The sequence below is a fragment of the Arachis stenosperma genome, chromosome 3 (assembly GCF_014773155.1).
Source record: "Arachis stenosperma cultivar V10309 chromosome 3, arast.V10309.gnm1.PFL2, whole genome shotgun sequence".
Lineage (NCBI taxonomy): Eukaryota > Viridiplantae > Streptophyta > Magnoliopsida > Fabales > Fabaceae > Arachis > Arachis stenosperma.
Window position 1 is genome coordinate 107,495,701 of NC_080379.1, and position 25,597 is coordinate 107,521,297.

The following is a 25,597-nucleotide window of genomic DNA, read 5'->3' on the forward strand; positions in this document are numbered from 1 at the left end:
TGTTTCTGGCGTTCAACGCCAGATCCATGCTCTGTTCTGGCGTTGAACGCCAGTTAGATGCTCCTTACTGGCGTTTAAACGCCAGTAAGCCTTTCCTCCAGGGTGTGCTTTTTCTTCTGCTATTTTTGATCCTATTTTTAATTTTAATATTTATTTTGTGACTCCACATGATCATAAACCTAATAAAACATAAAAGAAAAATAAAATAAGATAAATAAAAATTGGGTTGCCTCCCAATAAGCGCTCCTTTAGTGTCACTAGCTTGACAATGGGCTCTCATGAAGCCTCAAAGGTGATCAGGTCAATGTTGTAGACTCCCAACACCAAACTTAGAGTTTGAATGTGGGGATTCAACACCAAACTTAGAGTTTGGTTGTGGCCTCCCAACACCAAACTTAGAGTTTAACTGTGGAGGCTCTGTTTGACTCTGTACTGAGAGAAGATTTTTATGCTTCCTCTCCATTGTTAAAGAAGAACACCCTTGGGTCTTAAACACAAGGTAGTCCCCATTCAATTGAATGACTAATTCTCCTCTGTTAACATCTATCACAGCTCCTGCTGTGGCTAGAAAAGGTCTTCTAAGGATGATGCATTCATCCTCCTCCTCCCTAGTGTCTAAGATTATGAAATCAGCAGGGATGTAAAGGCCTTCAACCTTTACCAACACGTCCTCTACTAATCCATAAGCTTGTCTTACTGACTTGTCTACCATTTACAATGAGAATATGGCAGGTTGTACCTCAATGATCCCCAGCTTCTCCATTACAGAGAGTGGCATAAGATTTATGCCTGACCCTAAGTCACACAGAGCCTTTTCAAAGGTCAGGTGCCTATGGTACAGGGTATTAAGAATTTACCAGGATCTTGTTTCTTTTGAGGTAAAGTTTGCTGAACCCATGTATCTAGTTCACCAATGAGCAAGGGAGGTTCACCTTCCCAAGTCTCATTACCAAACAACTTAGCATTCAGCTTCATGATAGCTCCTAGATATTGAGCAACTTGCTCTCCAGTTACATCTTCATCCACTTCAGAGGAAAAATAGTTTTCAGAGCTCATGAATGGCAGAAGGAGGTTTAATGGGATCTCTATGGTCTCTATATGACCTTTAGATTCCTTTAAATCCTCAATAAGGAACTCCTTCTTGCTTGAGAGATGTCCGCTGAGTTCTTCCTCATTGTGATTCACGTCCTCTCCTTCTTCTCTAAGTTCGGCCATGTTGATTATGTCAATGGCCTTGCACTCTCTTTTTGGATTCTCTTCAGTGTTGCTTAGGGAGTACTAGGAGGAGTTTCAGTGACTTTCTTACTCAGCTGGCCCACTTGTGCCTCCAAATTTCTGATGGAGTACCTTGTTTTACTCATGAAGCTTAAAGTGGCCTTAGACAGATCAGAGACTATAATTGCTAAGTTAGAGGTGCTCTGCTCAGAATTCTCTATCTGTTGCTGAGAAGATGATGGAAAAGGCTTGCTATTGCTAAACCTGTTTCTTCCACCATTAGTAAAGCCTTGTTGAGGCTTTTGTTGATCCTTCCATGAGAAATTTGGATGATTTCTCCATGAGGGGTTATAGGTGTTGCCAAAGGCTTCCCCCATGTAATTTACCTCTACCATTGCAGGGTTTTCAAGATCATAAGCGTCTTCTTTAGAAGATGCCTCTTTAGTGCTGTTGGATGCATTTTGCCATCCATTCAGACTTTGAGAAATCATGTTGACTTGCTGAGTCAACATTTTATTCTGAGCCAATATGGCATTCAGAGCATCAATTTCAAGAACTCCCATCCTCTGAGGCGTCCCATTATTCACAGAATTCCTCTCAGAAGTGTACATGAATTGGTTATTTGCAACCATTTCAATAAGTTCCTGAGCTTCTGCAGGCGTTTTCTTTAGGTGAATGGATCCACCTGCAGAATGATCCAGTGACATCTTAGAGAACTCAGACAGACCATAATAGAATATATCTATCATGGTCCACTCTGAAAACATGTCAGAATGACACTTTTTGGTCATCTACTTGTATCTTTCCCAAGCTTCATAGAGGGATTCACCATCTTTTTGCTTGAAGGTCTGAACATCCACTCTAAGCTTGCTCAGCTTTTGAGGAGGAAAGAATTTAACCAAGAAGGCCGTTGATGACAAGTCATCATATACCTATTTTTCAATGCTTTTTCATACAAGAAATTGATGATTAGTGCTTAAATATTGCATTCTTTTGTGCTTAATTAGAATATTTCCTTGATCTTTTAAATTTATAAATCTTGTAGGAAATAAGAAGAAAAGGAAGCAAAGAAGCACAAAATAAGCTAAAAAGGAGAAAAAAAGAGCTTTGAGGCACACTTTGGAGCCTTAGGCCACGCTTTTAAAAGCGTGGCCCATGACCAAATCAAAGAAGGAAGCAACCAGCACGCACATTGCTCTGCCCTTGCCAAGAGCAGGGCAATATCGTGATGAAACAAAGTGAGGTTGGAAGCAAATTTTCGCTAAGTTAAAATTTGGGCGCTCACAGCATGACCATGCCTACTTCAAAGGGCTATAATTTGAGCTACAGACGTCCAATTGATGTGCTTCTAGTTGCGTTGGAAAGCTGACATTCAAAGCTTTCCAACGATATATAGCAATCCATATTTGGCATACAATTGAGGAATGAGTGAAAGGCATCTTTAAGGGCAAAGAATAAGCGAAAATAAACCAAAGTGCTTCCACCAAGGCTCGAAGAGGGAGACACAAGGAAACCAAGGAAGTAGCGCTCTCAAGGAGAGCAGAGTGCTCTCTTGGAGAGCATTGTCGTGCTCTCACCCAAAGAAAATGCAAGAAAATTGGCGTGGAGTGCTTTCACCAAGGCTTGAACCGGGTACCTCCCCTTGGAAGCTCCACTGCTCCGCTCTCCACAAGAGCAGGGCAATCTCCTGTGCCTCACAAGCCTTGGCACGCAACAAGGATCCCCACATAAAGCTTCAATGCTCTGCTCTCCACAAGAGCAGAGCACTCTACTGGGAGCAAACACTCTTGGGCCAAAATTCAATTAAAATTCCCTTTGAACTCAATTCTTCACCAATTGAACCAAGGCCATCCAAGACCCATTCTCCCTCAAATCCAAATCAAGCTAAGCCCATTATCATCTCTCAAAGGCACAAGGATCAATTAGATTAGGATTTTTATTTTAAATGTAATTTGTTTTAATTTCATTTTTATTTTCACTTTGTAAAGCCTATATAAATGCATCAATTCCATCTCATTAGAGTGGCTGGCTCCACTAGGGAGCATTAGGAATAGGATAGAGAGCTCTCTCTTAGTTTTCCTTCCTGTTTTAAATCTTAGATTGAAATTGGAGAAATTTTGTTTCAGTTTCTATCTGAGATCTCTCTGTTTTTATTTTGCTGCATAATTCAGGGAATTGTGATTTGAATCAAGGCTCTCTTTACTGCTTCCATCTCTATTTCTTCTTCAAATTGTTTCTCTGTTGGATCAAGGAAGGAATTGAGATCTAGACTTATTTTCTAGTCTCATTGATTCCCTGAGATCTTCAACTTTATTTTGCAATTGAGCTGAGCTCTTGGCTGCTCTTCTGTTTTTACTGTTCCATTGAAATTGTTGATTCCTCTCCTGTATTTTCATGAATGATCTAAGTTCTTGCTGTTTTGATTATTCAACACCTCTACATTTCTGTTTTGATATTGAATTGATCTGTTTCTGAATTTCAAAATCTGAGAGCTCTTTAGTTTAATTCACTTTACATCTTTTAATTCTATTTTAATTTCCAGCACTTCAACTCCGTTATTCTTCCTGCTATTTAATTTTCTGCAATTGATCTGAGTTCTAAATTACTGCTTCTTTAATTCCTTGCACCCAATCCCCTTTACATTTAATGCAATTTACATTTCGTGCAATTTAAGTTTCAGCTATTTTACTTTCTTGCACTTTAAGTTTTATGCAATTTTACTTTCTGCAGCTTTAAATTTCCTGTCATTTACAATTCTGTTGGCTATATTTCATCCAATATCCCTTCAATGTTAGCTTGACTAAACTAATCACCCACTAAAGTTGCTTGATCCATCAATCCCTGTGGGATCGACCTCACTCTTGTGAGTTATTACTACTTGATGCGACCCGGTATACTTGCCAGTTAGATCTATGTGTTTGGAAATTTCTTTTTCCACAAAAACACCATCAAGTTTTTGGCGTCGTTGCTGGGGATTGATTAGATCAACAATGATTAAGTGGGTGAGAAGTCTAGATCAAGCATTTTTTTGTTTTTGTTCGCTGTTCTAAGTTGAAACCAAGGTGTTTGTGTTTTTTCCTCACTAAGAAATTCTTTCTCTGTGACATGAATTTCAATTTTCATTGATGTTGCATTTTACAAAATATAAATGGAGTTCAACTCATCTTATCGTCAAACAAAATTTTATAGGATATTACCCACCATCACAAACCTCTAATGGTGGCTGGGAATATCACCAAGAAAATACAAATTCCAAGCACTCCAATCCATGGAGATCTGCTTCAAAGACACAAGATGAGCAAGAAAACCATATGGGATATTTTCCTCCACCACAAAATGATGCTAGTCATGATTCTAATGGTGGCTGGGAAGGGAATTCTAATGCTCCATATGATATTCATCCAAAGATATCATCACTTGACTATGCTTTAACATAAAGCCCCTGTCAAAACTCACCACCCACACAAACTTCTATGAACCAAAGCCTCTCAAAGCTTGAGACCATGTTTGAAAAATATGAGAGGGAGGCACAGATATCCTGGAATGAGCAAGAGAATTCATTCAAAAACATAGAAGTGATGGTAAACCAAATGTTAAGTGCAAGGGAGAAAGTGGAAGAGCAAGATGAGGAGGCTACTGTATCAAGTGAACTTTCAATGAAGAATGAGGTGGTTGAAAATGAAATTACACTTGAGATGACAAGGGAACATGAAGACTCACAACTCTCACAAACTTTCCTGACCCAACAACTCTCAACAATTGAATCTGTGATTGAAAAATATGAAGATGAGATGAAGAAATGTTGGGAAGATCAACAAACCTCCTCAATGAAAAAGCTATTAAGTCAAATGTTGGGTGCAAAGAAAGGAGTGGAAGAGCAAGAAAGTGAGGAAGTCATTCCAGAAAATTTACACTCAAGTGAGGAAGAGTTCATGGAACCACCGATTCAAAAGGCTCTGGATGAATACAAAACTCCAATAATCACACAGCAACCAAGACTTGGATTCAAAGAAATGAAGGCAACTAACAAGAGCACCAATCCTGTCCCTGATCCAACAAGCAAGATCAATCAAGCCATTTGCAAAAGGAAGCTTGCTGGGGAAAGGCCAAGGCAAGGGACAGTAGCTGAATCTTCTCCCCCTTTGAGGTCATTCCTCTTAACAAACTGGAAGAAGAGGAAGAAAGTGAAGAACAGGTAGACAGTAGGTACATTTCTTCTCCATGCTTTGTTTAAATTTCAATAAATTGGCATATGATTACATTCTAAGTTTGGTGTTGCCTTGCAACAAATTATTTTCAATCTTTTTGGATGATTGCATCAAATCAAAAATGAAAGTGACACACCAAAATTCTAAGTTTGGTGTGCCACTTATTTTCTATGCAAATCATTCAAGAAACACTACTTGTGTGCATAATCATAATGCCTTTGCAGTTTTATTTTTCTCTTTTAATTTGACACTTTCTCATTCTACTTGCTTTAGTCATTTTTCTGTTTTTAAATGCTTTCATTTAGTTTGCTTATTAACTGTTTTTGTTAATACATCACCAAGACATCCTTATTCATGACAGACTCTTCATTTGGTGATTGTATTTAACAAATAACAGTTTCTTTTATTTAGTTTTAGTTCAAATAAATTGACATATGGTTGCATTCTAAGTTTGGTGTTGCTATGCAACAAAATTTGGTTCCAATGCCTACTAGATACTTGCATTAATTTCAAGTGAAAGTGTCACATTAAGTTTGGTGTGCCACTTATCTATTATGCAATGTATTGTGCTCACCTTCTTATGTTTGCAATCAAAATGTCTCTGTCTCTGGTGCCTTGATTGTTATCTTTCATTTTGCTTGTTTAAAACACATGTGCTACTAACATTTCATTGTGTAAGACATTCATGATCCATCTTAGCCCCATAGCCATTGTTCTAGTTATTGCTTGAGGATGAGCAAGCATTCTAAGTTTGACAAGGGAAAGGAAAGAATTGGAGAAAAAAGACAACAATAATGAAGATGAACTACAAGGTTGTAGAGTTCCTTTTCTTCTAATTTGTTTCCAGCACTTAAATTGCATGATTGCCTTATTATCCTCTCTATTTACGTGTGTGGTATGAATAAGCATAGTTTGAATCTTGATTTGTAACATGTTGCTGTGGCATTATGACTACCAACTTGAGTTTTGTGAATTCAAAAGCAAAAAAAGCATCATGATCATAAACAAACAAGGAATTAAAGAAGAATTTAGCATGTGCATAAAAGTATTGGAAAGCTAGTATGATTGATTGTTGCTCAATTGCATTGGATTTTATTTAATTGAAGTTTTTCATCTAGTACATTTTGTGAAATCTTTTGAAATCATGAAAACTTTGAAGAAGCAAATACAATTAAAGCAAGAAAAGAAAAAGGGAAAGAATGAGAAAGCTGAAGGCTCTGAGTACCAATGGCAATTTATTTGTTAAGTGCTTGTGGTGTTTATGTATCAAGCCAAATGCTTGAAAACAAAACACTTAGAAGTCAAGGCTAGGCTCAAGTGCAAAAGCACTCCCTCAAAGCTCAAGGCTCTGAGCATCAATGATTAGAGAGTTAAGAAAAGAAACAAATGAGCTTAATGAAGTCCTCTAATTAAATGCTTGTGGTGCTTATGTATCAAGTGGTAATACTTGAAAACAAAGCATTTAGAAGTCATAGCTTTGTTATCAACTCATGGGGCAAAGCACCCAAAAGGAGAAGCTAATAAGAAAAACAAAAGCTTGTTTCAAGGAAGAAATATAAGAGAAAGATTTCATAAATTGAGCTAGATAGAAGCATCAATCATTTACATCCCTTTTGTGATTGTAGCATACTTAGAAAACTAGCTAACCATGAACATTGAGTTGCTATTCTTCTTACCTTGGATTGTTAATCTTTATTGCATGATTCTTTTCTTGCTTGGGGACAAGCAAGGTTTACGTTTGGTGTTGTGATGACAAGTCATCATATACCTATTTTTCAATGCTTTTTCATACAAGAAATTGATGATTAGTGCTTAAATATTGCATTGTTTTGTGCTTAATTAGAATATTTCCTTGATATTTTAAATTTATAAATCTTGTAGGAAATAAGAAGAAAAAGAAGCAAAGAAGCACAAAATAAGCTAAAAAGGAGAAAAAAAGAGCTTTGGGGCACACTTTGAAGTTGGAGCACACTTTGGAGCCTTAGGCCACGCTTTTAAAAGCATGGCCCATGACCAAATCAAGAGCAGGGCAATATCGTGATGAAACAAAGTGAGGTTGGAAGCAAATTTTCGCTAAGTTAAAATCTGGGCGCTCACAGCATGACCATGCCTACTTCAAAGGGCTATAACTTGAGCTACAGACGTTCAATTGATGTGCTTCCAGCTGTGTTAGAAAGCTGACATTCAGAGCTTTCCAATGATATATAGCAATCTATATTTGGCATAAAATTGAGGCATGAGTGAAAGGCATCTTTACGGGCTAAAAATAAGCGAAAATAAACCAAAGTGCTTACACCAAGGCTCGAAGAGGGAGACACAAGGAAACCAAGGAAGTAGCACTCTCAAGGAGAGCAGGGTACTCTCTTGGAGAGCATTGTCGTGCTCTCACCCAAAGAAAATGCAAGAAAATTGGCGTGGAGTGCTTTCACCAAGGCTTGAACCGGGTACCTCCCCTTGGAAGCTCCACTGCTCCGCTCTCCACAAGAGCAGGGCAATCTCCTGTGCCTCACAAGCCTTGGCACACAACAAGGATCCCCACACAAAGCTTCAATGCTCTGCTTTCCACAAGAGCAGAGCACTCTACTGGGATCAAACACTCATGGGCCAAAATTCAATTAAAATTCCCTTTGAACTCAATTCTTCACCAATTGAACCAAGGCCATCCAAGACCCATTCTCCCTCAAATCCAAAGCAAGCTAAGCCAATTATCATCTCTCAAAGGCACAAGGATCAATTAGATTTGGATTTTTATTTTAAATGTAATTTGTTTTAATTTTATTTTCATTTTCACTTTGTAAAGCCTATATAAAGGCATCAATTCCATCTCATTAGAGAGGATGGCTCCACTAGGGAGCATTAGGAGTAGGATAGAGAGCTCTCTCTTAGTTTTCCTTCCTGTTTTAAATCTTAGATTAAAATTGGAGAAATTCTGTTTCAGTTTCTATCTGAGATTTCTCTGTTTTTATTTTGCTACATAATTCAAGGAATTTTAATTTGAATCAAGGCTCTCTTTACTGCTTCTGTCTCTATTTCTTCTTCAAATTGTTTCTCTGTTGGATCAAGGAAGGAATTGAGATCTAGACTTATTTTCTAGTCTCATTGATTCCCTGAGATCTTCAACTTTATTTTGCAATTGAGCTGAGCTCTTGGCTGCTCTTCTGTTTTTACTGTTCCATTGAAATTGTTGATTCCTCTCCTGGATTTTCATGAATGATCTAAGTTCTTGCTGTTTTGATTCTTCAAAACCTCTACATTTTTGTTTTGATATTGAATTGATCTGTTTCTGAATTTCAAAATCTGAGAGCTCTTTAGTTTAATGCACTTTACATCTTTTAGTTTTATTTTAATTTCCAGTACTTCAACTCCGTTATTCTTCATGCTATTTAATTTTTTGCAATTGATATGAGTTCTAAATTACTGCTTCTTTAATTCCCTGCTCCCAGTCCCCTTTACATTTAATGCAATTTACATTTCGTGCAATTTAAGTTTCAGCTATTTTACTTTCTTGCACTTTAAGTTTTATGCAATTTTACTTTCTGCAACTTTAAATTTCCTGTCATTTACAATTCTATTGGCTACATTTCATCCAATATCCCTTCAATGTTAGCTTGACTAAACTAATCACCCACTAAAGTTGCTTGATCCATCAATCCCTGTGGGATCGACCTCACTCTTGTGAGTTATTACTACTTGATGCGACCCGGTATACTTGCCGGTTAGATCTATGTGTTTGGAAATTTCTTTTTCTACAAAAACACCATCAGCCGTGACCAGCTTATCCCAAGAGTCCAGGCTATCCTTAGGTTGTGAGTCCAACCATATTCTAGCTCTATCTCTTACAGCAAAAGGGAAAAGCATGAGCCTGTAGACTTCAGGATCTACTCCATTAGTCTTAACAGTCTCACAGATCTGCAAGAACTCAGTTTAAAATTGGTAGGGATCTCCTGATGGAAATCCATGAAACTTGCATTTTTGTTGCATTAGAGCAACTAGTTGAGGTTTCAGCTCAAAATTGTTTGCTCCAATGGCAAGAATTGAGATGCTTTTTCCATCAAACTTGGAAGTAGGTGTATTATAATCACCAAGCATCCTCCTTGCATTATTGTTGTTGGGTTCGGCTTCCATATCCTTTTCTTGTTCGAAAATTTCAGTAAGGTTGTCTCTAGATTGTTGTAATTTAACTTCTCTTAGTTTCCTTTTCATAGTCCTTTCAGGTTCAGGATCAGCTTCAACAAGAATGCCTTCTTCCTTGTTCCTTCTCATATGAGAAAGAAGAGAACAGAAAAAGAAGAGGAATCCTCTATGTCACAGTATAGAGATTCCTTTATGTTAGTAGAAGAAGAAAGGGAATAAGAGTGAAGAAGAATGAATAATCCAAACACAAGGGTGAGGATAGGAGCAGAGATTTGAGATGAAGAGAAGTGTTAGTAAATGAATAAATAAATAGAATAAGATGAGAGAGAGAAGTTTTCGAAAATAATTTTTGAAAAGGAGTTAATGATTTTTGAAAATTAAAGGGGAAATAAAATCAAAATTAAAATTTTAAAACAATTAATTAATTAAAAAGAATTTTTGAAAAAGAGGGAGGAATTTTCGAAAATTAGAGAGAAAAGTTGTTAGGTGGTTTTGAAAAAGATAAGAAATAAACAAAAAGTCAAATAGTTAGTTGAAAAAGATTTGACAATCAGTTTGAAAATGATGATGAGTGTCACGGATCATCACATTCGTCATGGTTAAGTGCAACGAATATCTTAGAACAGGAATAAACTGAATTGATTAGAAAATAGTAGTAATTGCATTAAAACTCGAGGTACAGCAGAGCTCCACACCCTTAATCTATGGTGTGTAAAAACTCCACCGTTGAAAATATATAAGTGATGGTCCAGGCATGGCCGAATGGCCAGCCCCCAAAATGTGATATGAATTCAAAAATAGGGAGAAGGACTTGATATGTGGTCAAAAAGACATCTAATACAGTAGTAAAATGTCCTATTTATACTAGACTAGCTACTAGGGTTTACAAAAGTAAGTAATTGATGCAGAAATCCACTTCCAGGGCCCACTTGGTGTGTGCTTGAGCTGAGCTTGAGCTTTACACGTGCATAGGCTTCTTTTGGTGTTGAACACCAAGTTGTAATGTGTTTCTGGCGTTCAACTCTGGTTCGTGACGTGTTTCTAGCGTTTGACTCCAGAATGCAGCATGGAACTGGCGTTGAGCACCAGTTTGCGTCATCTAATCTCGAATAAAGTATAGACTATTATATATTGCTGGAAATCTCTGGATGTCTACTTTCCAACGCCATTGAGAGCGTGTCATTTGAAGTTCTATAGCTCCAGAAAATCCATTTCGAGTGCAGAGAGGTAAGGATCCAACAGCATCAGCAGTCCTTTTGTTAGCCTTTTATCAGAGTTTTGCTCAGGTCCCTCAATTTCAGCCAGAAAATACCTGAAATCATAGAAAAACACACAAACTCATAGTAAAGTCCAGAAATGTGAATTTAGCATAAAAACTAATGAAAACATCCCTAAAAGTAGCTAGATCCTACTAAAAACTACCTAAAAATAATGTCAAAAAGCGTATAAATTATCTTGCAGAAGCAACACCCACTTTATGAGTCTAGGTTTTGAATCCTGCTTTGTGAGGAGATATTTAAGAGCAGCATGGTCAGTGTACACAATCACTACTTTTGATCCTACTAAATAAGATCTGAACTTGTCAATGGCATAAACCACTGCAAGCAACTCCTTTTCTGTGGTTGTGTAATTCTTTTGGGCGTCATTTAAAACACGGCTATTATAGTAAATGACATGTAGAAGCTTGTCATGCCTCTGTCCCAATACTGCACCAATGGCATGGTCACTGGCATCATACATTAGTTCAAATTGTAATGTCCAGTCTGGTGCAGAAATGATTGGTGCTGTGACCAGCTTAGCTTTCAGAGTCTCAAAGGCCTGCAAACACTCTGTGTCAAAGACAAATGGTGCATCAGCAGCTAGCAGATTGCTTAGAGGCTTGGCAATTTTCGAAAAATCCTTTATGATCCTCCTATAGAATCCTGCATGCCCCATAAAGCTTCTGATTGCCTTAACATTGGCAAGTGGTGGTAATTTTTTAGCTTGATCCACTTCTATCCCCTTGTTCAAAATTTTGTGCCCAAGGACAATTCCTTCAGTCACCATAAAGTGACATTTTTCCCAATTTAAAACCAGGCTAGTCTCTTGGCATCTTTTTAGAATAAGTGCTAGATGGTCAAGACAGGAGCTGAATGAGTCTCCAAATGCTGAGAAGTCATCCATGAAAACTTCCAAGAATTTTTCTACCATATCAGAGAAGATAGAGAGCATGCATCTCTGAGAGGTAGCAGGTGAATTGCACAGACCAAATGGCATCCTTCTGTAGGCGAATACCCCAGATGGACATGTGAATGCTGTTTTCTCTTGATCCTGAGGATCTACTGCGATTTGGTTATAACCTGAATAGCTGTCCAAAAAGTAATAGTAATCATGACCTGCTAGTCTCTCTAGCATCTGGTCTATGAATGGTAAAGGAAAATGATCCTTTCTGGTGGCTGTATTGAGCCTTCTGTAGTCAATACACATACGCCACCCTATAACTGTTCTTGTAGGAACCAGTTCATTTTTTTCATTATGAATCACTGTCATGCCTATCTTCTTTGAGATGACTTGGACAGGGCTCACCCAGGGGCTATCAGAAATAGGATAAATAATCCCAGCCTCCAGTAACTTAGTGACTTCTTTCTGCACCACCTTCTTCATGGCTGGATTCAGCCGCCTCTGTGGTTGAACCACTGGCTTAGCATCATCCTCCAATAGGATCTTGTGCATGCATCTAGCTGGACTAATGCCATTAAGGTCACTTATGGACCACCCAAGAGCTGTCTTGTGTGTCCTTAGCACTTGAGTTAGTGCTTTCTCTTCCTGTGGATCTAAAGCAGAGCTTATGATCACTGGAAAAGTGTCATCTTCTCCTAGAAATGCATATTTCAGGGATGGTGGTAATGGTTTGAGCTCGGGTTTAGGAGGCTTCTCCTCCTCATGAGGAGTTATCAGAGGTTCTTCTATTTTCTCTGATTCCTCCAAATCAGGCTGAACATCTTTAAGGATATCCTCTAGCTCTGATTCGAAACTCTCAGTCATATTGATCTCCTCCACCAGGGAGTCAATAATATCAATGCTCATGCAGTCTCTTGAAGTGTCTGGATGTTGTATAGCTTTGACAACGTTCAACTTAAACTCATCCTCATTGACTCTCAGGGTCACTTCCCCTTTTTGGACGTCAATGAGAGTTCATCCATTTTCTAGGAAAGGTCTTCCTAGAATGAGAGTTGTAGTCTTGTGCTCCTCCATTTCCAGCACTACAAAGTCAGTGGGAAAGGCGAATGGCCCAACCTTGACAATCATGTCCTCAATCACACCTGATGGCATTTTAATAGAGCCATCAGCAAGTTGGAGACATATCCGGGTTGGTTTGACTTCTTCAGTCAAACCAAACTTTCTGATAGTGGATGCAGGTATTAGGTTGATACTTGCCCCTAGATCACATAGAGCTGTCTTGGTACAAGTACCCTCTAATGTGCATGGAATCATAAAGCTTTCGGGGTCTTTAAGCTTCTCTGGTAAGCTTTTCAGAATGACTGCACTGCATTCTTCAGTGAGGAAAACATTTTTAGTTTCTCTCCAATCCTTCTTATGACTTAAGATCTCTTTTATGAACTTAGCATAAAAGGGTATTTGCTCAAGTGCCTCTGCAAATGGAATCTTTATTTCAAGAGTCCTGAGATAGTCTGCAAAGCGGGCAAATTATTTATCTTGTTCCGCTTGACGGAGTTTCTGAGGATAAGGCATCTTGGCTTTGTATTCTTCAACCTTAGTTGTTGCAGGTTTATGTCCTACAGAAGTGGTTGGAGAAGCCTACTTAAGGGGTTGTGATGCACAAAAACTTGTCTCTCAACAAATTTCCCTTCGGCAGGTATATCGAATTGTCGTCAAGTAAAAACTCACAATAGAGTGAGGTCGAATCCCACAGGGATTGATTGGTCAAGCAACTTTAGTTGGAAGAGTATGCTAGTTAAGCTAAACAGAATATAGTTTGAGAATTACAGAAAATTAAATAGCGGGAAAGTAAATAGCAAAAAATAAAGTGCAGAATCTTAAAGGGGAATTTGGGGAAGTGAGCATGGAAATAAATGGCAGAAATTAAAGAGAGTGGGTAAGATCAAAAATGGGGAATTCATTGGGCTCAGGAGATGTTGTATTCTCCGGATCAAGTTCATTTTCATCTATCCCTCAATCAATGTATCTATTGATCTCCTTGGCAATCTTAGGTGATTGGATCCCAATTCCTTGGCAATCCGATCTCTCTAAGCTTGAACAATTGCCCAATTCCTTAATTTAATTGCTCATAGGAAGAGATGAAGGATGGTCACTGATTATACCACATGTATTTCCAAATCAAAGTGTTGGGAGGATTACATGTCACTATATCCGCCCAGACCCCAATTTGGTCCAACATGAGAAAGCATTTCTAGCATGATCTCCTCATCCCTTTTCCAAGGCTTAGAGGGACCCAATTATGGAGAGTTTCTTTTCCAAGACAACTAACCAATTGAATTAAGATCGAAAGCTTTCTAGTAAATCAAAAGAGAAGAAAGAAGAAGAAGAATGAAAACTATAATTGATCCATCAAATTACAACAGAGCTCCCTAACCCAATGAAGGGGGTTTAGTTGTTCATAGCTCTAGAAATGGAAAATGGCAGAAAAGAATACATGCTTCAAAATGCAGAAAAGTAAATATATAGAGGGTAGTTCTCTCTCGTGCCAAAAGCTTTTCTATAGTTTAAAACTACTCCTATATATACTACTCTTCTTGATCTTCTAGTGAGTTCTGCAAGTCTTGAGTGTGGGCCTTAGATCTTGAGTTGAAGCAGTTATAATCATTAGTGGGCTCAGCTTGCAGAAAGGTGTGAGTTAGGCATGGGCGTTTAATGATGTTAACGTTAAGTGAAATTGTGGGTTCGAGAACGTTAGTGGCAATCACCTTTCTCACTAACGTTCCATCCCCATATAGTCCACATTAACTTCAACGTTAGTGGCACTAACGTGACTACTAACGTTGCCTTATGAACATTTGCAAGTGTTATTGGGACTCACCTTTCCCAATAACGTTGCCTTATGCCCTTCTTTCCCTACGTTAGAGTTCACGTTAGTTTAACTAACGTGACTCTTAACGTGGCCATGCCTCTCTTTGAGAGCGTTAGTGGCACTTACCTTTGTCACTAATGCTCCAAACGCCCCTACTCTCCACATTAGAGTTCACGTTAACTAGGTTAGAGTGGCCACTAACGTGGTAGTGAATGACATCTCCAATGTTAGTGACAAAGGTGAGTGTCCTAACATTGGCCTTGTTCCTCCCTTCCACGTTAGAGTTCACATTAACTAAGTTAACGTGACTCTTAACGTGGCTCCTTGCCAATTTTTGGAGCGTTAGTGGTGTTCATGTTTACCACTAACGCTAGAGCTCTCTTTATCTCCACGTTAACTACCACGTTAACCTAGTTACCGTGGCAATTAACGTGGGCTTATGATGGCTTCGTAGGCGTTATTGGTGATCACTTTTCTCATTAACGTTGCAAGCTCATTCCCATTCCACGTTAGTGGTCACGTTAACTAGATTAACGTGGCTACTAACGTGGTTCTTCCTTGCTTCCTTTGTCCTGAAATCAAACAAATAAAGTGCATCAAAGCTCTAGCCAAAGTCATGAGATTATGCATCATCAATTTGTCATTCAATTCTTGCAAAATCCTCATGAAATCATGTAAAATTCACAATAGTTGCTTGAATCAAGGTGTAAGTGTATTTTCATCTAAAACTTGCCTTATTCACTAAGAAAATGCATGAAACCCTAAAACAGTAAAGAAAAGGTCAGTGAAACTGGCCTAAATGCCCTGGCATCACAACACCAAACTTAAAGCTTGCTTGTCCCTAAGCAAGTACTAAAACATAGAATGAATGAAAGAAACAAGATGATTAATATAAAAGTAAAATTCCTGGTTTGTGGGGTTTCATGCATAGAAACTTAGGTTCATTCCTTTACTGGGTTTCAGGCCTTTATCATGCCCTTGATCATTCTCTTGATTGCATCCTTTGAGACTTCCTAGTTGTTGATCCTTCCTTCTTTTCCAAGGTTTATTGCATTCCTTTTTAGGCTAAGTGCTCTGTAAGAGGGCGACTCTTTATGATAAGCTTTCAGCCAACACTCCCGAATCAGTTGGTTCAAGGTGCTAGGTGTTAAGACACCCCTAAGGACTTACTCCCTCAAGTCTCTTTCCCCCATACATACACACCATAGGCACATGGTTTGTTTTCTTTCTTGAGACCTTGGTGTCCAGCACCTCTTTGGGTTACTAAGTGTTCTGTAGCAAAGGTCACTCTTGATAGTGGACTTTCGGCTGATAATCCCAGATTAGTTAATCCAAGTTACCAAGTGATAAGGCATCCCTAAGAGCTTATTCATCCAAGCATATCCCTTGCACATGAACACCACAGACACATGCCTCAATCTTCAAACCCTTGCTGCCTAGCATTGTTTCTTATTGTTTTTCCTTCTTTTTCAATTTTTATTGCTCTTTTTCTTTTCTTATTGGGATCTTATTCTTTAGTTAGTCTCATAGGATGTGTTTCAAGCATAGAAATCAGGATAGATAGTTACCTTCCTACCATGTTGGTGAACTAACTTAGCTAATTAATCACCCTACCACAAACATTCAGAATTCACTTCTCAAGATAACTCTACTCTTGTTCTTTTCATAACATCTTCTTTTTGATTAACTTAAAGGACATGCATACAAGTAGGGAAGGTAGAAATGCAGAAGGGATATTAGACTAGTAAACATAAACCTAAGCAATGAAAACTCTAAAGATAGAATTGAAACTCCTAAGCTACCATGGAAGCATGTTCTATTTCATACATGATTTTCCTTATTTAAAGTTTGAAAAAGATAGGATAAGAAGGAACTCCACCACCTTTTACTCATGGGGATGTCTATGTTCTTCTGCTTCCTTGTTTTCTTTATGTCCACTTTGTCCACTTGTGCTTCCTTTCATCCGATTCATTCTGGCTATTTTCCAATCTTTCAATGCCTTTCTTACTGATTCATGACTTTTTTCGGCCCTTTCTCGTTCCACCCGTGCTAATTCATCCTTTACATCCTCATATCTTGTGATCCCAGGGAGTAATACAGGTAGTTGTCCGACTAAGTACCCGAGCTTGGCTTGGGTGTTTACATGGTATCCTGTCTCACTCATATAAACCCCTTCCGAAAATGCTCTGTATTCATCGAAAAGATTTGCCTGTTCTCTTTATTTCTGATGCATCTCATGAATGTGTGCACCTTGATGTGCTTGGATGTTGATTAGCTTTTGGATGGCTTCTTGTTGTTGATCTTGCTTTTGGTTCAGGTTATGGAAGGACTCACTCCATTGTCTCCCTTGTTCCAATTGCTATTCCATCATTTGTTTTTGCCATTCCCCTTGTTGATTCATCCATCTAGAGAGTGACTCTTCTTGACGGCTCATTATTTGCATTTGAAGCTCCTTCTGTGCCCTTTGATTTTCCTTGCATTACCTTGACAATGTATCAATAGCCTCTTGTAATTGGTGCATGTCTAAGGTGGTTGGGGCTTGATCCTATGGATGTTGTCCTTCTTCAGCTTGATGGGCTGGCCTCTTTCTTAGTCTTCATTGAGGTAGGGGAGGTGCAGCAGCATGCATCCGACGAAAAGTAATTGGAAGACCAACTTTGATCCATTCGGGATTTCCATCTTTGAACACCACCCCAGCCTTGTTGCAAAGACGTAGAATAGTGCTGGGGTAGCCTAATCTTCCTCCAGAATCACTCTTCTCAGCCATCTTTCGAATACCTTGGGCTATGAGTTCATGAACCTTAATTTCTCCTCCCTTCATTATGCATTGCACCATTGTTGCTCTTTTAAGGTTTACCTCTGAGTTGTTTCCGGTTGGGAGGATAGATCTCTTTACAATTTTGAACCACCCCTTAGCCTCAGGAAGGAGGTATCCTCATTTTATAAATCTGAGTTTCCCATGGGGGTCTCTGTTCCAATCCGCTCCCTGCACATAGATGTCTTTCATAATCTGGTCGTAATTGGGGCTGTTATCCATTCTTGAGTGATAGCTCTCTTCTGCAAAGGGTATGGTTCGCAGCTTTAGCACTCTCATGATGCTCATGGGACTAAAATCCACCATTACCCCTCTCACAAAAATTGTATAGGATTCATCTGCCTTATCATGTCTAACCGTATTTGCATAAAACTCTCTTACTAGAGTTGCGTTCACCCTTGTAATCGGATCAGTGAGGAGCACCCATCGATGTTTTTCCACCTTCTCTGTGATTTCGGGGCACTCAATTTTTGTGACTTGAAAGCCTAACTCATATATTACTTCTTTATCAGCCATCCACCCAAATTGTAATGCATGGTAAAAGGTTCTAAATTTCTTTCCATCAAATGGAGGCTGCTCTATAGGTCCCTTCTCCTTTCGCCTTTTAGAACTAGACGATGCCATGGGTGATGGTTGATATGTTTGTTGCTCACAGGGTGCGACTATGAGGGTGTGTATGAAAACCCTTGGTGGGGTATGAAGTGTGTGTGCTCAAGAGAGGAATGGGAGATGAACGAGAACAAGAAGTGTGTACGGAGAGGTTGTAGAATGGGGATCATTTATATAGAAGAGTGATGGGTGTTTGAAAGGTGTGGATTGATAGTGTTGTTTTAAAGACGGACGGTTGGTGTTTGGCCTTGGATGGCAACACTTCCAAAGATACTCCCCTTAAAGACAAGTGTGAGGTTTCGTTGGTATAGTGGCCGAATCTCCCTTCCTTGATTGTCCTATCAAGTACCATCAATACCCTTTTTAATTTCCTATACAAGACAAAAGGAATGCAAAAAGATTAATTAAATTTTTGGTGGGAAGAATTTGATTCATGTGGAAACTGTCTCTCAACAAATTTCCTTCGGCAAGTGTACCGAATTTATCGTCAAGTAATAACTCACAAAAGAGTGAGGTCAAATCCCACAGAGATTAATGGATTAAGCAATCAATGGTTAATTGATTATCCTAGTTAGACGAATCAGATTGGAGTGATGAGCAGCAGGAAATGTAAATTGACAGAAAAGTAAAGAAAGCAATAAAGTGCAGAAAAGTAAAATGGCAAGAAAAGTAAATGTAAGAACTAAAAATAAATAAACATTGGGATCAGGAGATATTGCAATCCTCCGGATCAAGTTCATTTTCATCTCTTCCTCAATCAATGCACTCATTGATCTCCTTGGCAATCTTAATTGATCGAATTACAATTCCTTGTAATTCAATCTCTCAAATCTTGATCTATAGCCAATTCCTTGGTCAATTGCTCATGAGAAGAGATGAAGTATGGTCACTGATTATACCACATGCATTTCCCAAATCAAGTATTGAGAGGATTATAGTCACATATCCATCCAAACCCAATTTGGTCCAACATGAGAAAGCATTTCTAGCATGATCTCTTCATTCCTCTTCCAAGGTTCCGAAGAGATCCAAGTATGAATAGCTTCTTTTCCAAGATAACTACCAATTGGATGAAGATTGAAAGCTTTCTAGTAAAATCAAGAGAAAAGAAAGAAGAAGAAGAATAAGAATTACAATTGATCCATTGAATCACAATAGAGCTCTCTAACCCAATGAAAAGAGTTAGTTTATCATTGCTCTACCAAAATAGAAAAGAAAGAAAGTGCAGAAAAGTAAAGATGAAGATTAAAACTAAAATTGAAACTTCAAAATTCATAAATGAAAAGTACAAACTAGAATTAAACTACTACTAAGAAAAGAAAAGAAAAGAAAAGGAAGAAGAGTGGTTGAGGGGAGGGGTCCGAAGACCCACTCCCCTTGAAGTGTGCCAATTCACAGAAGTTTGAATTGGTCTTCACTCTCTCCCCCTTCCTTCAATTTTCAGGATCCCTTCAATGTAAAAACTAAGGCCTTTATATAGGCTCTCCTAAATTACAAAATGAAATTAAAAGAAAATTACAATTAAATGAAAATTCCTATTCTAGATGCTTCTTGTGGCCTTGATTGGTTGACAATTGTGGGCTTACTTGCTTGGGCTTTGAAGTGGACTTGAGAGAGAAGTGAATCAAGTTGAGGTCCAGGTGCTTATCATTAGTGCTACCGTTAGCCACACTAACGCTACAAGTGTGGCGTTAGTGCTGAAGTTAGTGTGGCTAACGTCACACTTGGTACCAGTTGGTGTTTTTGGGGCTTAAAAGATGCCTCTGGTTTGTGCTCCAATTTCATGCCCACTATAAAGTATTATATATCGTTGGAAAGCTCTAAATGGCAGCTTTCTAATGCAGCTAGAATCACTTCAATTGGACCTTTGTGGCTCAAGTTATGCATGTTTGAAGAAGGCATGGTCAAGCTGCCAGGTGGGACTTTTTTCCCACGTTAACTACCACGTTAACTAAGTTAACGTGGGAGTTAACGTGGCTCATTGTGGCTTGTGTGGGCTCCTTCCAACGTTAGTGACAATGTTGGGTGTCACTAACGTTGGCGATCACCTTTCTTCTTCACGTTAACTTCCACGTTAACTAAGTTAACGTGGGAGTTAACGTGGCTTCTTGGGGATAGTATGGGTTTCTTCCAACGTTAGTGACAATGTTTGGTGTCACTAACGTTGTCGACAACCTTGTTTCTTCACGTTAGCTTCTACGTTAACTAGGTTAACGTGGGAGTTAACGTGGCTTCTTGTGACTTGGCCAACGTTAGTGATAAAGTTGAATGTCACTAATGTTGGCGTCCCCTTTTCTTCTTAACGTTAGAGGCCTCGTTAGCTAAGTTAACGTGGCAACTAACGTGGCCACTTATGAGCTTGGTCCAACGTTAGTGATAATGTTAAATGTCACTAACGTTGGCTCTATTTCCTTTCTTCAAAGTTAATGCCACTAACTTTTCTCACTAACGTTGGGGCTTTCCTTCTTTCCACGTTAGTGCCCACGTTAGTGTAACTAATGTAGCCACTAATGTGGCTCTTCTCTTCTTCTTTCAGCCTGAAATCAATCAAACAAAGTGCATCAAAGTCTTGCTCTTAATCATGGATTTTGCATCATCCAATTTGTCAGTAAATTCATGCAAAATTCTCATGAAATCATGTAAAGTGCACAATGTATGCTTGAATCAAGATGTAGATGAATATCTACCCAAAACTAGCTTATTTCCTAAGAAAATGCATGAAACTACCTTAAAAACAGTAAGAAAAGGTCAGTAAAACTGGCCAAGATGCCCTAGCATCACAACACCAAACTTAAAGCTTGCTTGTCCCTAAGCAAGTACTGGAACAAGAGAATGATGAATGGAATGCCAAGAGAAATGAGTCATTCTTGTGGAAGTCATGTCCCTGGTTTTATGGTGGTTTCATGCATAGCAACTTAGGTTCATTCCTTCACTGGCTTTCAGACCTTTATCATGTCTTAGAATACTCACTGTGATTGCATCCCATGAGACTTTTATTCACTGATCCTTATGTTGTTATTTCAGGGCTTATTTTTGTTCTTAAGCTAAGTGTTCTGTGAGGGGGCAACTCTTTAAGGTAAGCTTTCAGCCAGCACTCCCGAACCAGTTGGTTCAAGGTGCTAGGTGTTGAAGCACCCCTAAGGACTTACTTGCTCAAGTCTCTCCCCCATACATACACACCACATGCACATAGTTTATTTATTTTCTTTTCTTGAGACCTTGGTGTCCAGCACTTCTTTAGGTTACTAAATGCTCTGTAGTGATGGTTACTCTTGATAGTGGATTTTCAGCTGATAATCCCGAGTTAGTTAACCCAAGTTACCACGTGATAAGGCACCCCTAAGAGCTTATTCATCCAAGTAGATCCCTCACACAGGAGCACCACAGACACATGCCTCAAGTTTAAAACCATTGGTGCCTAGCCTTATTGCTTACTCTTTTTCTTTTATTTTTCAACCTTTATTGTTCTTTCCCTTTTTCTTATTAGGATCTTCTTACTTAGCTAGTCTCATGGGGTGTGTTCAAAGCATAGTATTCCTGACAGATAGTTGTCCTCCCACCTTGTGGTTGAACCAACTTAGCTAACTTATGACTATACCATAAACTCATGAACTTATTCCATAGTATGAACTCTTCTCTGGTCTTTTGTAAAACACTCATTCTCTTTTTCATTTGATTCAAAGGGACAAGCATACAATTAAGTAAAGCATGGATGCAGTGACATAAAGACTAGAAAATACAGTCTTAATCAATAAAAAGTTTAAAAGACAGAATTGACATGCTTATTTACAAGGAGCAAGCACACATACATACAAAGAACTTAGAAGACAATCATGCAGTTGAATGTAATGGAAATAAGTAAGAGGAAAAAGGAACTTTACCACCTTGTAGTTCAACTTTATTGTTGTTGCCCTTTTTCTCTTATTTTTCTCCCTTCCCACACCAATTTAGACTAATTGCTTGTCTTCAAGCAGCAAATAAAACAGTGGTGGTGGGGTCTATGATGGGTCATGAACGTCTTACATACTGAAATGTAAGTGATGTATGTGGTTAAGCAAGCAAAAATTAAGGATAACACCGCAAGCCTAAGAAGCAAAGGCATTATGATTATACAAACAAGTGGTGTTGCTGGATACATTACATAGAAAAATAAGTGGCACACCAAACTTAGTGTGACACTTTCTCTTAGAATTGATGCATGTATCCAGAAAGATTGAAAACAGATTGTTGCAGGGAAACACCAAACTTAGAATGTGATCATATGCCAATTTTATTTGGAAAAAAAAATCTGAGTAAAAGAACTGTTGTATTAATAACAAAATCACCAAGGGCCAGAGCTGTCACGAACAGGGGCTTCTTGGTGAGGCATTAACATAAACAGTTAGAGAGCATAGAAAATAAAGAACTAAAGCAATTGCATGAAATAAGCAAAACAAAAGAAAATATCTAATCTAGGTAATCAACCAACCGGTAGTTTGTTAATCACAATTAATCCCCGGCAACGGCGCCATAAACTTGATGCATGTGGAAACTGTCTCTCAACAAATTTCCTTCGGCAAGTGTACCGAATTTGTCGTCAAGTAATAACTCACAAAAGAGTGAGGTCGAATCCTACAGAGATTAACGGATTACGCAATCAATGGTTAATTGATTATCCTAGTTAGACGAATCAGATTGGAGTGATGAGCAGCAGGAAATGTAAATTGAAAGAAAAGTAAAGAAAGCAATAAAGTGCAGAAAAGTAAAATGGCAAGAAAAGTAAATGTAAGAACTAAAAATAAAATAAACATTGGGATCAAGAGATATTGCAATCCTCCGGATCAAGTTCATTTTCATCTCTTCCTCAATCAATGCACTCATTGATCTCCTTGGCAATCTTAATTGATCGAATTACAATTCCTTGTAATTCAATCTCTCAAATCTTGATCAATAACCAATTCCTTGGTCAATTGCTCATGAGAAGAGATGAAGTATGGTCACTGATTATACCACATGCATTTCCCAAATCAAGTATTGAGAGGATTATAGTCACATATCCATCCAAACCCAATTTGGTCCAACATGAGAAAGCATTTCTAGCATGATATCTTCATTCCTCTTCCAAGGTTCCGAAGAGATCCAAGTATGAATAGCTTCTTTTCTAAGATAACTACCCAATTGGATGAAGATTGAAAGCTTTCTAGTAAAATCAAGAGAAAAGAAAGAAGAAGAAGAATAAGAATTACAATTGATCCATTGAATCACAATAGAGCTCTCTAACCCAATGAAAAGAGTTAGTTTATCATTGCTCTACCAAAATAGAAAAGAAAGAAAGTGCAGAAAAGTAAAGATGAAGATTAAAACTAAAATTGAAACTTCAAAGTTCATAAATAAAAAGTATAAACTAGAATTAAACTACTACTAAGAAAAGAAAAGAAAAGAAAAGGAAGAAGAGTGGTTGAGGGGAGGGGTCCGAAGACCCACTCCCCTTGGAGTGTGCCAATTCACAGAAGTTTGAATTGGTCTTCACTCTCTCCCCTTTCCTTCAATTTTCAGGATCCCTTCAATGTAAAAACTAAGGCCTTTATATAGGCTCTCCTAAATTACAAAATGAAATTAAAAGCAAATTACAATTAAATGAAAATTCCTATTCTAGATGCTTCTTGTGGCCTTGATTGGTTGACAATTGTGGGCTTGCTTGCTTGGGCTTTGAAGTGGACTTGAGAGAGAAGTGAATCAAGTTGAGGTCCAGGTGCTTATCATTAGTGCTACCGTTAGCCACACTAACGCTACAAGTGTGGCGTTAATGCTGAAGTTAGTGTGGCTAACGTCACACTTGGTACCAGTTGGTATTTTTGGGGATTAAAAGATGCCTCTGGTTTGTGCTCCAATTTCATTCCCACTATAGAGTATTATATATCGTTGGAAAGCTCTAAGTGTCAGCTTTCTAACGCAACTAGAATCACCTCAATTGGACCTCTATGGCTCAAGTTATGCGTATTTGAAGAAGGCATGGTCAAGTTGCCAGGTGGGACTTTTTGCCCACGTTAACTACCACGTTAACTAAGTTAACGTGGGAGTTAACGTGGCTCATTGTGGCTTGTGTGGGCTCCTTCTAACGTTAGTGACAATGTTGGGTGTCACTAACGTTGGCGATCACCTTTCTTCTTCACGTTAACTTCCACGTTAACTAAGTTAACGTGGGAGTTAACGTGGCTTCTTGGGGATAGTGTGGGTTTCTTCCAATGTTAGTGACAATGTTTGGTGTCACTAACATTGTCGACAACCTTGTTTCTTCACGTTAGCTTCTACGTTAACTAGGTTAACGTGGGAGTTAACATGGCTTCTTGTGACTTGGCCAACGTTAGTGATAAAGTTGAATGTCACTAACGTTGGCGTCCCCTTTTCTTCTTAACGTTAGAGGCTTCATTAACTAAGTTAACGTGGCAACTAACGTGGCCACTTATGAGCTTGGTCCAACGTTAGTGATAATGTTAAGTGTCACAAACGTTGGCTCCATTTCCTTTCTTCAAAGTTAATGCCACTAACTTTTCTCACTAACGTTGGGGCTTTCCTTCCTTCCACGTTAGTGCCCACGTTAGTGTAACTAACGTAGCCACTAACGTGGCTCTTCTCTTCTTCTTTCGGCCTGAAATCAATCAAATAAAGTGCATCAAAGTCTTGCTCTTTGATGAGTGGATAATTTATACGCTTTTTGGCATTATTTTTAGTATGTTTTTAGTATGTTTTAGTTAGTTTTTAGTATATTTTTATTAGTTTTTAGTTAAAATTCACTTTTCTAGACTTTACTATGAGTTTGTGTGTTTTTCTGTGATTTCAGATATTTTCTGGCTGAAATTGAGGGACTTGAGCAAAAATCTGATTCAGAGGCTGAAAAGGACTGCAGATGCTGTTGGATTCTGACCTCCCTGCACTCGAAGTGGATTTTCTGGAACTACAGAAGCCCAATTGGCGCGCTCTGAACTGCGTTGGAAAGTAGACATCCTGGGCTTTCCAGCAATATATAATAGTCCATACTTTGCCTGAGATTTGATGGCCCAAACCGGCATTCCAAATCAGCTCAAAACTAACCGGCGTTAAACGCCGGAACTAGCACAAGAATGGGAGTTAAAAGCCCAAATTGGCACAAAAGCTGGCGTTTAACTCCAAAAAAAGTCTCTACACATGAAAGCTTCAATGCTCAGCCCAAGCACACACCAAGTGGGCCCGGAAGTGGATTTTTATGTCATTTACTCATTTCTGTAAACCCTAGGCTACTAGTTCTCTACAAATAGGACCTTTTGCTATTGTATTTTCATCTTTGGATCTTGAGATCTTTTGATCACTTTAGATCTTAGGATCATCTTTGGACGTCTAGTTCTTAGATCATTGGGAGGCTGGCCATTTGGCCATGCCTAGACCTTGTTCTTATGTATTTTCAACGGTGGAGTTTCTACACACCATAGATTAAGGTGTGGAGCTCTGCTGTACCTCGAGTATTAATGCAATTACTATTGTTCTTCTATTTAATTCAGCTTATCCTTGTTCTAAGATATCACTTGTTCCTCAACTTGATGAATGTGATGATCCGTGACACTCATCATCATT

At 38.6% G+C, this 25,597-nt stretch overlaps 1 non-coding gene across 1 annotated transcript; it reads left to right on the forward strand.

Annotated features, from left to right (window-relative positions):
• Positions 1-1,980: 1,980 nt before the first annotated feature.
• LOC130972249 (small nucleolar RNA R71) lies at positions 1,981-2,084 on the forward strand. Its single transcript, XR_009083441.1, has one exon. It is a non-coding gene; the product is annotated as a small nucleolar RNA R71 (small nucleolar RNA).
• Positions 2,085-25,597: the final 23,513 nt, after the last annotated feature.